At 53.1% G+C, this 12,410-nt stretch overlaps 1 protein-coding gene across 8 annotated transcripts in view; it reads right to left on the reverse strand.

The window, feature by feature from the left end:
• The window catches only part of CHD7 (chromodomain helicase DNA binding protein 7), a 132,617-nt gene extending 124,679 nt beyond the window's left edge, over positions 1–7,938 (reverse strand). For 3 of the 8 annotated variants that reach the window (XM_056331265.1, XM_056331266.1, XM_056331258.1), the window contains exon 1: positions 6,999–7,938. The gene's annotated coding sequence lies outside the window, so the exon portion shown is untranslated. Of the gene's footprint in view, positions 1–3,148; positions 3,253–4,251; positions 4,417–5,353; positions 5,803–6,998 lie in introns of those variants that run through there. The other 5 variants (XM_056331259.1, XM_056331263.1, XM_056331260.1 and 2 more) reach the window with 4 other exon arrangements.
• Positions 7,939–12,410: the final 4,472 nt, after the last annotated feature.

Below are 12,410 nucleotides of genomic sequence, written 5' to 3' on the forward strand. Positions count from 1 at the left end.
GATCCTTGGTTTTGACTTGGCTTCTTCTAGGTGCATGTTTACATCTTTGAAAAGTCACAATGTTGGAAGCTAAGAGCTAATCAGCTTTTGTATACTTAAGGATATTCTTAAGAGCTCTGTTGTCATATTCAGGCGCTTGGAATGTGTCCTTTAGGTCACAGCCTCCTTTTTATTTTTTGTATCATGCCTTCCAACCTCATTTTCCAAGTAAGAATTTTAGTGTGCAACTACAATGTGGTACTTCCATGACTGCTGATCTTCGGTAAGATATGAAGCACTGAAAGTTACAGTTAGATTCCGCAGACAGAAAGAAATCAAGAGGAAAACTCTTCCATCAGGTTTCAGTATCTTGTCAGAATCCTAATAAAAGCATGGGATGTTTTCTGTGTATCGTACCTCACTCCTTCCTCTGAAAGAGTTCCAAAAATAAATTATACTCGGAGCTTCCCTTTGCCTTTTTATCTATCGCCGCCAAAATATAAGACTGTATTTGAGACTTTCTTCTACTAAAATCCAGTGGTTTGTTTGTGCAAACAAGCTATTCACAGAAACAGATACGATGAGAAACTATGAAGTCCATCTTAATGATAAAGCTAAATAGATGCAGTAAATTAATACAATAACTTTTCTGTTGGAAAGCGAAATCTAAAGCCTCACCTACACACAAGAGACTCATTTGTAAAAAAGACAGTTTAATTATTTGCTAAAATTTGCAGGTTTCTCACTTTTATGTTATGTATACAGGGAACATAAAAGTATCACCCATGTTACTTAGGGCAACAGTTAACCAGCTCATAAATCTGAGCAGCCAGTGGTCTGTTCATAGCAGACAAATACAAAAGGGTTTGGAAGTCAGGATTTAAGGGGACTGGGGGAAGGAGGACCTTCAGACACACAGCACTTGTCACACAGTTGCGTGTATCCTTGCTAGCCATACAGATTTATTTGCATAAAGCTAGGTTTGCAAGAGCAAATACCAACCACCAGATTCTAAAAGCTTTCCCTCCAAAAAGTAATGTAAAAATAAGATGAATGGGAAACAAGGGATAGAGTTAAGGCACAGGATTCAAGGCAAGGCGTGTGTATTTCCACTCTCTTTCTTTCTAGTTACCTTTTTTCCTCCTCCTCCTCCCACTTTAACATCCCTCACGTACCACGCCATACACCAAAAACAAAACAAAAACCGAAGAGCCAGCTGCCATGGGATGCCATGGATATGGCAAGCCAGAGACTCGCTGCCAGATTTCAGCAGCTCTTTGAAAACGTGCAAAGTTCCTGTTTCTCAGGCCTTCCACCTTTACAGAAAATCACATCTGGGTTGGGTTGGGTTGTTTGTTAAGGTTTTTAAAGAAGTTTTGTATTCTTCACCTCCAGCGAAGAGCCTAGGCCACGTCTGCTCGCACAGCCGCCGCCTGCAGCAGGGCACGGGGCACAGCCTCCCTCCGCACCAGGGCAGGATGGGACCCGGCGACCGGCCACCCGCGCCAAGCCCAGCGGCACATACCCTTCCTCAGCGTACTTTTCCCAGCTTTGCCATCGGCTGGTTTCACCTTTACTTGCAAACAACTCATTTTACGTCTCATACAGCCCTCGTGCTATTTGAGTGTTAACGGGAAATACCATAGACGTTCATCAAAAGCTTTCAGTGCAAAAGAGCAAATACCTCGCGTGAAAAAAGGCTAGGCTCTGGTTAACTGACCCCGCTACATGGGCTGGGAAGTCTTTACAGCGCTCCTTTGACCTAACTCTTCAGGTTTCTGCATTAACCAAATTCAAAAGAAAATGGTTACAACTCACATCTCCCACCACTGTACAGAATCGTGATGGCAATGAAGAGCATTCCGCTATACCTCATTCTGACTGGTATTTTTTACAATACTACATCCTCAGAAATTGTTATTTACCTAAAAGGCCTGTGTGATCTTTACCTATGATCAAAACTTTCCATAATTACCGAAGGGGCAATAAAATCATTTTGGGTTTCAAATCTGAGCAAGTTTTTTTTTTCCACTGTTTAAATAACCTAACCAGGATTTACAAGTAATAACAGAAATTATCATTACACTGTTAAATATTTAGTAAGATATTGGTCAAATACGATTATCCAATTAGTATCAGTGCATCACTAATTCACTTAAACTTGCAATCACAAGCATTTAATGCTCTTCTAAGAGCCTGTTCTACAGCTTTCATAATGATCTTTACATATTTATTTAAAAAAAAAAAACCACTAAAAAGAGATTGAAAATAAGCATTTAGGTTAACAGAAAGGCAGGACAGGGGATGTGTGAAGCTGTGGCATTTTCCAATGCTACAGTAGGGAAAATCTTGGTTTGTAAAACTGTTTCAAACTTCAAATGATGTCTCTCACAAAAAATAATTACTTTTTCCAAGCAGTTGTGGTTTTATCCTAGAGGAAAATAGTATGCTATCAAGAGGATCTGTGCGAAACCCTGAGTACACTTACACCACCAAACAAGAAGAAACAAGTAACGCTCCCGCTTGTAGTAGCTGGAGACAGGAAAACGTGCAGAACACAATTGTTCTAATCACCTGTTACAAACCTCAGAAACAAACGGTTAATTTTCCTCCAGACTGCATCTTATTTTAAAAGGCATTACGAGAATTTTTCCGCTGCTGTTAAAAAGGCAGCGGAAGGACCTCTTGGAAGAAGCCCCCTCTATTTATCTCCTCACCGTTGTTTGTCAGTAACACTGCCATCCAGAATGTGTTTTATGCACAGCAATGGGATATTTTTTTTAAATTACAAAAAAAAAAAAAAAAAAAAAAAAAAGAAAACGTATTGGAAACTTTCAGGATAGAAACTAGAGAGCTTCGAAGTTCCTCTCTTAGCAGCGCCTAGCAATGGCAAGGAGAGAGTTCTGCAAACGCGCCCCAAGCATCCAGCTACATTTAGCTTTCAGCCTTTTTATTATCATTGTCAATGAATGGGCCCCAGTCAAATTAAAGCTGCCATTTTAGGTTAAAGACTAGAGAGCCTCTGTTGTGCAACAGCGAGACAAAAACACTCCAAGCGACAGATGCAGCACTCTCATTGGAAAACGATGGATTTCAACTTTTATAAAAAAATATAGTAATAATAACCACCGATCATGCTTGTTAATATGAATTATATATTGATACTCACACATTACCGCAAACTAACGGGATTTATAATTGGGATAAATCAGCTACCCGTGCTGCTAAGGTCATAGTCATTAAGATTTTTTTGCCGTCGTTAGAATGGACGATCTGTGAGGAAATGAACAGAAACATTTTTTGTTCAACTTGCTTGTTTGTACCTCCGCTAGTCCCGTATACCACGAGAAAAGAAAAAAAGAAAGGGGGGGGGGGGGGGGGGGAAGAGAGGAGGGGGGGGGGGGGAAGACAAACACATTCCCCCGAAAGCCATCTTCTAGGATAAACACAGCTCGCAATCTGCTTTGATGAAAGTAAAATCGAGGCGCACATCGACACTGAAACAAACTTATCGCATCGGGGTTATTCCCATTATTCCCCGAGACAAAAATCCACGAACGGCCAAGTGGCTGGGGGGCGCGGGGGGGCGGGGGAGAAAAAAGCTGCTCGCAAATGACCAAAATCGCCCATTTCTGTAGTTGGAAGGCACGCTCGGCCCCTTCCCAAACGAAAACAAAGGCAGAAAGTGGGTAAGTGCGGGAGAGTTGCGCGGCGCGGCGAGCGGCCCCGGCGCCGGGAAGGGAACTCCCGGGCATCGCTACTTTCCTTTTGTCCATTGTCTGTTTAAAAAACAACTACTTTAAACCCGGGCGTGAGCGGGGTGTAGGAGTGCGCCGAGGAAGCCGGCTCCATTTCCAGCCCCGGCCCCACGGCCGCCCCCTTGCCGGGCGCGCGGACCCCCCGCCCCGGCTCCCACCCGCGGAGGCCGGTCCGGCGGCGGGGGGCGGCCCGCGGGGGCTCCCCCGGCGCGGGAGCGCGTCCCCCGATTTAACGCTACCGGGATAAATGAAGGCAACGTAATGATGGCTGCTCATTGCCTGCAGCGCCTTCTCCCTGAGACTCGCTAACAACCCTGCCCCCCTCCCCCCGCCACCGCACACTCACACGCACACACACGCGCGCACACGCACACGCGCTGCCCGCTCCCCGCCGCCCCGCACGCCGCGCTCGCCGCCGGCCCCGCTCCGCTCCGCTCCCCCCGCCCCGCGGGCCGCGCCGCGGCCGCCCCCCCGCCCCGACCGCGATGGCCTCAGACCACCTTTTTCCGCTCACCCTCAAAATGGCCCGGAACGGGGCGGGGGTGCGGGGGGGAGCGCCCCGGCCCCGACCCCATGTGCGCGGCGGCGGCACCGCCCGCCCGCCCCGGCCCCGCGCCGGCGGAGCAAGGTGCCCGGCGGGGTGAAGCCCCTATTATGCGGCGTCCGCCGGCACCGCTCCGGCCGCCTGAGGTAGCGTCCTCCCTTCCCGTCGCTCCCTCCCCCGCTCCCCTTTCTTCTCCGGCCGCCGGAGAGCGTCGGCCGCCCCCCGCCCCCTCCGGGGCCGCCCCCCCCCCCCCCCCCCCCGGTGCCGCCGGGGCAGGACGATCCCCCCGCCGCGCGCACCGGCGGCCGGAGCGGCACCTCGTGCTCCCGCCTCCCTCCTCCTCCTCCTCCCGCCCGCCTTCCTGCCGCCCGCCGCCACCCACCGCCCGGCCTCCGCTGGGGGTGCCCCCGCCGCGGCCCGGCCCGGCCCCGGCCCATGTGCCGGCGCGGAGCGGGGAGCGCGGCGGGCGGGGCGGGGCGGCGCCGGGCCGGGCCGGGCCGGGCCGTGCGCGGCGGGGAAGCGCCCTCACTTTGTTAGCGCTTGTTGTGCCGCCGCGGCCGCCGGCAGCCGTCAGCGTGGTCAGCGGGGGAAGCGCTCCCGCGGCCATCCCGGCCGGCGCTGGGCCCCGCCGCCCCCGCCCGCCCCCGCCGCGCAGTTTCGCTCAACTTTTCCCGGATTTTTAGCCACCCTCCAAACTTGCGGAGAGGAGCGGGGGTTGGGGGGGGTGGGGCGGGAAGGAGGCAGGGGCGCCGCCGCTCCGGCTCCCCGGTGCCCTCCCCTCCCCCGAGGCGAGGCAGGCGGCCGGCCGGCCGCAGCACAACAAAAAGCCATTTACACCCGGGGAAGTGCCCCGCTGAGGCGCACACCCCCCCCGCCGCACCCCCCCCGCCCGGAGCCGCGGCGGGGCGCAGCATCCCCCACCCCCCCGGGCCGCCGCCGGCAGCCAGCACCCCCCGCGCCGCTCCGCTCCGCGCCACCGGGGACGGAGACCTGCGGCGGGTCCTCGGCTCCATGGCCGGCGCCCGCCCGCCCTCCCTCCCCTCCGCGCCCAGCGAGGTGCGGGGTCACTCACCGGGCCGGTGCGGGGCCGTCGGGGACCGGTGTCCCCCGCTCGCTCCCTCGCTGCCCTCCGCCGAGGGGCCGGGGAGGAGGAGGGGACACGCTCCGGAGTTGGTGCCGCCGGCCGGGGGGGGCGAGGCGGTGCGGGTGGCGCACACACACACGCGCACACACACACACGCACACGCACGGAGTTGCTCGCTCGCACCGGGGCTGGGCTAAGAGGGGAGGAGGGGGATCCCTGACCGGGGCGGGCGGGCGAAGGAGGGGTGGAAGGGAGGGGAGGGAGAGGAAGGGTCAGCGCGGGTCTCGGGTAGTTTCGGGGTCTCCGCCGGGTCCCGGCTCCGCTTCGCTCCTTTGTGTAATTTCACTCGATTCAAGTTTAATCCGATAGTTCCCGAGCGAGCGCGCCCGCCGGAGCCGAGCCGAGCGCGACACCAGCCAGCCAGGCGGCTGCCGCCCCCTGCGCCCGCCCGCCCCCGCCGCCTCCCTCCCCTCCCTCCGCCGCCACAAGGCGCGCCCCCGACACCGCCCCCTCCCCGGGGGCGAGCGCCGCCGCGCGCCCCGCCCCCCCGCGACGTCACCGCCCCGCCCGGCATAATTTATTCAAGGAGAGGGGGAAGGAAAAAAAGGGGGGGGGGGGGGAAGAGGGAAAAAAAAAAAAAAACAACCAACAAACCAAAACCGAAAAACCGACCGGCACCGGGCGGGGGAGGGGCGGGGGTCACTAACCTCCCCGCCGCCCGGCCCGCCAGCGCCCCGCCGGGGCTCCCGCTGCCGCCACCGGGCGAGGCAGCGCTGCCGCGGGGCGGGGGACGAGGCGCGGGGCACGGCAGAGCACGGCTGGGCACGGCGGGGCACGGCTGGGCACGGCTGGGCACGGCGTCTTCCGTGCGCCTCCCCCGCCGCTCCTGCCTATCTGCCGGTGACCGGGGCGGCTGGGAGGGCAGCTCCGCACCGCACCGCACCCCACCGCGGGGTCAGCGCCGGGCCCGTCCGTCCCGTCCCGTCCCGGGAAACTCCCGGTGAAGCTCGGGAGGGCGCCTGCGGTGTCACTGTGCCACCGCCGCGCTTCAAACTTCCCGAACGCGGCGGCGAAGTGAAACCGAGAGGGCGCCCCGGGAGGCTGCCCGGCCCCCCGCGGCCTGCCCCGGCCCCGGCCGCTGCCCCCGGCCGCAGCGGGCACCGCGCCCCCGCCCGCCGCTCCGCTCCCCGCCGCCGGGGCGAGGCGGGGCGGGGGGGCGGGTGGTATCGCTCGGGTCCGCGGCCGAGGGCGGACTTTGTCCCGAGCGGGTCGGGTGTTCAAAGGGAAGCGGCCATTAGCGCTGCCTGCCCGCGGCTGGGCCGCCCGCCCACCGCCCCCGTCGCGCCGGCACGGCTCCGGCTCCGGCACCGGCACCGGGCCCTGCTGCTGCCGCGTTTGTAAACCGCACGTTCAAATTCCTGATACGAACCGAAACAAACGCATTCCGTAAGCAAATTAGGCAAATCCCACCAAAAAGTGATTACCAGTAGCGCGCTTAACGGTCTTCCCTGCATCGCTCTGGAAACTAAATAAGCGTCTTAAAAGTATAAAGAGATTACAATGTAAACCCAGTGTAAAGATACTCTGCGTTACAGGAATTTTCAGCGAGTCATTTGACGAGGTAACTTTTTACCGTCATTGTTTGTAGCAGGTTGGAGAAGGAAAAACAAAGTCATGTGCTGCCGAGCCGGGGCTCCCTCCCCCTCCCGCTCCCGCCGCTCCGGTTCGGGGCCGTTTGCTGCACCCACACTCGTACCTCTTCGATGGGAGACACGGAGAAGGCGTCTTCTGAGGACCTCACACAGCTTTTCCTCTACGCTCTCATAACGTGCTTGAATCCGGGAGCCAGACCCAAACAACGTGGATGTCAAAAGCTCCTCTCGCTTCTTGGGTCGTTGGCTCCGTTGATCCGGGCATCCATGACCGTGCTGCGGCCCCGAGAGCCCCTACAGCCTCAAAATGTCCCAGGCTTCTCCAGAGGAAGTCTGAAACTCTTCCACCTCATGTCATTCACGTCTGGCCTACTCAGCCTCTCTTGGGCGTAAGGGGAAAGCACCTTTTCAGGAGAAGGGACAGTCTGCAGTTGGAGAGGTGTCACTGCCTCCTGTGCAGCCAGGCCCGTGCAGTCACGCCGAGAGGGGCCAGCAGCTGGGGCGGTGACACTGTCCCATGCTTTCTACTGAAAAACGTGTTGAAAAGCTGATAGCACGTGACTATGTGGTAGAACACGTTCCCTGTTCTTCACCGTGGTCTTCCATAAAGTTAAAAATAGCAAGTGGAAATAGTGTTTAAAAAAAAAACACTTTGAAGCAGCACATGCCCCTAGTATACCTTCACCAAAGTTGTTCGGTTTAAGATCATTCTATTTTTAATGTGCATTTCTCTACTTTGTGGGGGGGAAAAAAAACCCAACAGACACACACAAAACCTACACAGAGGTATCCTCCCAAGTTACTAAACGTACTCAGTTTCAGTTTTCTCTTGCAGTATGTTGACAGACCAGAGAGTAAACAGCCGAGAAACGCTTACCCACAAGTCTGTTTTCCTGCGTCTATCATTTAACTGTGCCCCTGATCTGGCAGCCAAGCACCCTGGTGTAAACCCACCTGGAACTCCCCTTGCTTTCAAAGATTCTCTAAGATTTAGGGGCAAGGGGAACCATTCTGAGACCGACTGCCAGCAGCCTCACTGCTCCCTTTAGAACTCGTTTCAGTTTCTTGTCGAGCAGAAATCAGATTGCAAAGCTTCTGAGCATGAAAAGTTTTTGAAGAATATTGTAGTGACAGGGTAAGACAATCAAAGAAATGCAGCATTTCTTTAAAAAGGAAGTATATTAGCATGGCACCAGCAACGAGGGGGGGCATGTATAGGCACTTAGTTAAATGTTTGTTCCAAGAAAAAAAAAAAAAATGCCCCAGTCTCTAGCGCATGCCTCTTGCTGAAGGCACAGAACCAGCTCCACGGGTCCCATAAATCATTCTCAGGCCATGGCCTGTGAAATCAGCTGGCTTACTACTTGGGTAATAAAAATGTGCAAGGAGTCTCCCAACATTTTCCAGCATCAGAAGACACAGAATCCACAAACGGCACTTTCCCAGAATGGGGAGAATTACGGCTGCTCTCCAACTCCTCAGCAGCAATAGGAAATGGAGAGTAAGGAAAAGTGCTGCAGGGGTTTCACCACTCCGAGGTGGGACATGGTCCAGGCGTGGCACATGTTCACACAGACACATACTTGATGGTAGTACCAGGCACAGACGAAATATGTCATTGCATACCCGCTACAGACGAAAAAGTTTTGAAACCTTAACTCGTTCTTCAGCCAGTCCCCAAAGAGAAAGCTGTAACTCCCCAAGTGATCAACAAGCACTTTGCAGCTCCATAGGAGCGTGAGGAAACAGCAACACGGCAGTCTTCATGATTAACCATATTGGTAACAGCTTATTAAAATATCCAAGAGATGACAGGGATGAAAATTCACTTGTAGCCACCCAATACTTTGTATGCTTTTGGGACGAAGTAATCCATCTGATGTAGGCAGCCATTTGGCTCACAGATGAGAAAGAATTTGCATTAATGGCTGAGAATTTCGACAGCAGTTGCAGAGCAAGGGTATGTGCACCAACAAAACCCCAATGAATTGCTACACTTTACCTGACCAGGTAGACTTTCAAGGTAGGTTAGTTTGTATGAAGCTGAGCTAGTCACTGTGTATGACAGGCATAATTATGCAGAGATAAGTTAATGTACTTCATAGGAAGTTCAGCACAGAGATTACTGAGCCGCATTTACATCTGTTTTAGAACATCAGTATTACAAAATGCAAATGACTTGGTATCACATGAAAATACAAAGGAAGGATATTTACTCAGTACACTTTGAAGAACTAGCATCTGTTTTAACAGGCAGGTATAGTGAAATGGGATCTTAAGGTCTAGACGTCACTTCCAAAGGTGGCAGGTGACACCTCACGGTGCTGAGCCCTCCACAAGCCAGGCACAGGCAGGCCCTCGGGCCACAAGGGCCCCCCGCAGCCTGTGCCTCCTCGCTGACATCCCAGCCCAGTGACATGAGAGCTAGTGCTGCACACCGTGCCCAGGGAGCTCAGAGCAACCCGCCCCACTTGAGAACAGCTCTGTTAAGCACATCTGCTTCCTCACCTGCTCAGCACCGCAATGGTCCAAACCATGCAGCAGCTCCGACAGAAAGTACTTGTACTTATGCCATACCCTCTGGCTGGCTTCTTCCAAAAGGCTTTTTTGCTTTGATGAAGGAACTTGCAGCTCCCAAGGAAATTCTGTACAGATGTACACAAACCTCAACAGTTTCTCATCTCACAGCCTTTCTTTCACTTCTGTTTATGCAAGGAGAGATGTGAAACCGCACCAGGAGCCCAAGCCTATGCTTGGAGCAGCTGCCCTCCAAGCTTCAGGCTTGGTATTCAGGATGCCATTTTGTGGCCTCAGATGAGCTAAGGCATCGTGTTTCTGTCCCATGATAGGTGGGAAGTGGCTCTGAAATGGCATGACCCCAACACACACTCACATTTTCTTAATCGCTGAGCATTTTTTCAGCCAAATGGAGTGAAAAAGACGAACGGTTTCTTTTTCTTTCAGGAGTGAAAGTTTTACTCTGCGCTTCTAAAAAATTAGGCAGCAATTGAAGCACATGAGACTGAGAGGGTAAAGTGGCCAAAAGAGCACAGGCGATAACGACGCACCATACACTAAAGGAAGACAATGTTCCTTTTTCAGAAGAAATTGTTCAGTAATGTATAGCACGCTGATATACTGAGAGCACGTGGATTTTGATTAGTACCAGGAAGCAGCAGGCTGGTATCAGACAGAAGAACCTTAACGATTTCAGCTGAAAAGCTAAAAGCGTTAGAAATCCAAGTGCTACACGGAGCCACCCTGTGGCACCAGCCCGCTAAGGGAACAGAGGGCAAGCCAGGGTAGACACTTGGGTGGGTTGGGTTTTTGGGGTTTTTTTGTTGGGTTTTTTGTTGTTGTTGTTGAAACTCAAGCCAGCCGGAGTGACAAAAGCTGGAACTGGCCCAAACAGCCACTTCTGTGGCAGGGAACTCCTTCACTGAGGAACTGAACCAGAAAAGCAGAGGGGCAGTGAGCTCTGGCGGCACATGTCCGTCCACATGCCACTCACCTGCCAGGCCTTATGGGAACAAAGCTCTGAGGAACGTCAGTGTTCCCCTGCCTCACCCTTGGGAATCTGACCACAAGAACTAACACTGGTCCCAAAGTGCATTCTTTTCTGTGCAAATTTTCTGATGCCGTAGTATCTCCCAGAACAAGGATGACAACACATCCTTCTCTCAAGGCTACCTTAGGGAGATAATCAAAAACTTTAAGGGGGGAGTAGGTGGAAAAGCCACCCGAGAAAGCACATAGTGACTCACCACTGCGGGTTGCGTGGGGTACACACGCATGGTCGTGGGCAGCCACCCCCAGCCCGCCCACTCTCCCCCTCAAAGGCTCTCGGAAACGCCGCCTGGGGTACTGCCACTTACCCGTGACGATCTCGACAGCTGTAAGGCAGCGCCCACTGGAATGCCAGCAGCACCGGCAATGATAAACAACTTGCTCTCCTTCCCGAACAGACTCCCCGCTTACTTTACCAAAGCACGAGGCGGGATTGCTTAGCTTTCCACCTAAATCCTGATTTAACAGGCCAGTGCCTGAGTGCTCACCTCAGCCCCCCAGTTCCCATTACTACTGGAGACAAGACACTCGGTTAGACAGCCCCACCCCCCCCCCCGCCCCCCCCCCCCCCCCCCCCATGTTCAATCAGGAACAGCAGTGAGTTCTTATAAAAATGGAGCAATGCCGTGGAACTGACCTACTCCACAACATCCCTGCTCATGAGGATGTTTGCTCTTGGACCGTGACATGAACTGACAGTTTCACGGTCGGTTTTGTTTTCACCGTGCAGAAGCAGCATTAAGGACCTCCCATTTCCATCTTTGACGGCTCAGTAGAACATGCCTCTTCTTATATGGAGAGGCACAGCTATCACAGCACTGACAATTTCTGACCTTTGTCCTTAATAGATGGAAGCCATCGTATCTAAGAGTGAAGTCACACACCCGACAAAACTATCAGCTGACACAAAAATATGGGCAACTCATCTGCTTAGCAACACAAGCTGCCACCAACATCACTTCCTTCTTAAATACAAAGTTCAGTTCACGGGCTCCACCCTGACTCAGAGCTGCCTGTAAAATTGGATCTGACTCGCCGAGAGGTCACGTCTCCTCGCTGTGAGCAGGACTTTCCACAGCAGCTCTATTTCACTGGAACTTCCCAACGCACAGCCCGGGGGAGGCAGGGAGGGAGGGAAACGCCGCTGCAGTCACAGAGTTCACCTGCCGAGGAAGCGAGGCACTGACTTTCATGCTGCCATTCAGCTTTCCTTCAAGACAGATTTTTCAGAGCAGGTACTGAGTAACTTGTTCCTTCTGTGGACTGGGGAGCAAAAGTGATTTGTCAAGATTATTTCCTGGGCTTGTGCATGCAAGAAGCACCTGGGTGCGACGTTCTCTGATACGGTCAGCTATACTGACGTGTGTTGTTCATTACTTGTCGTAAAATGGAAGGCAAATTAAAACCCACAGCTAAAAACACATTGATAATATCCTTGAAAAATACTTCTAAACTTGTTTATTTTTGCTACTTACATTCCATCTAGAAAAATAAGTGTTTAAAATTGTTTCTTGAAACTGTCCACACTACAAATGCAGTAAGGGACACCTCAGACGTGCTCAGGTTTATAACTTACAGTTATATTTTTTTTTGGTAAATGCCTTCATAAAATTGCAAGTCAGCAACAAACTAAAGAAAAAAATATCTATTTACTTATATAGTTAAGTTAGATGTGGTTTCTCCCTGGTTCTTTTTCTACTCTGAAAGAGGATCAACTAATAGGATGATACTGTTTTCTCATTAAACTCAGGTCCACTCCCCTCCCTGCTTGGTAACTTCTAGGAAGAGGCCTGAGAGGAATCTGAAGAGACCATCTGGTCCCCCCT

This window comes from Falco biarmicus, chromosome 3, assembly GCF_023638135.1.
Source record: "Falco biarmicus isolate bFalBia1 chromosome 3, bFalBia1.pri, whole genome shotgun sequence".
NCBI lineage: Eukaryota > Metazoa > Chordata > Aves > Falconiformes > Falconidae > Falco > Falco biarmicus.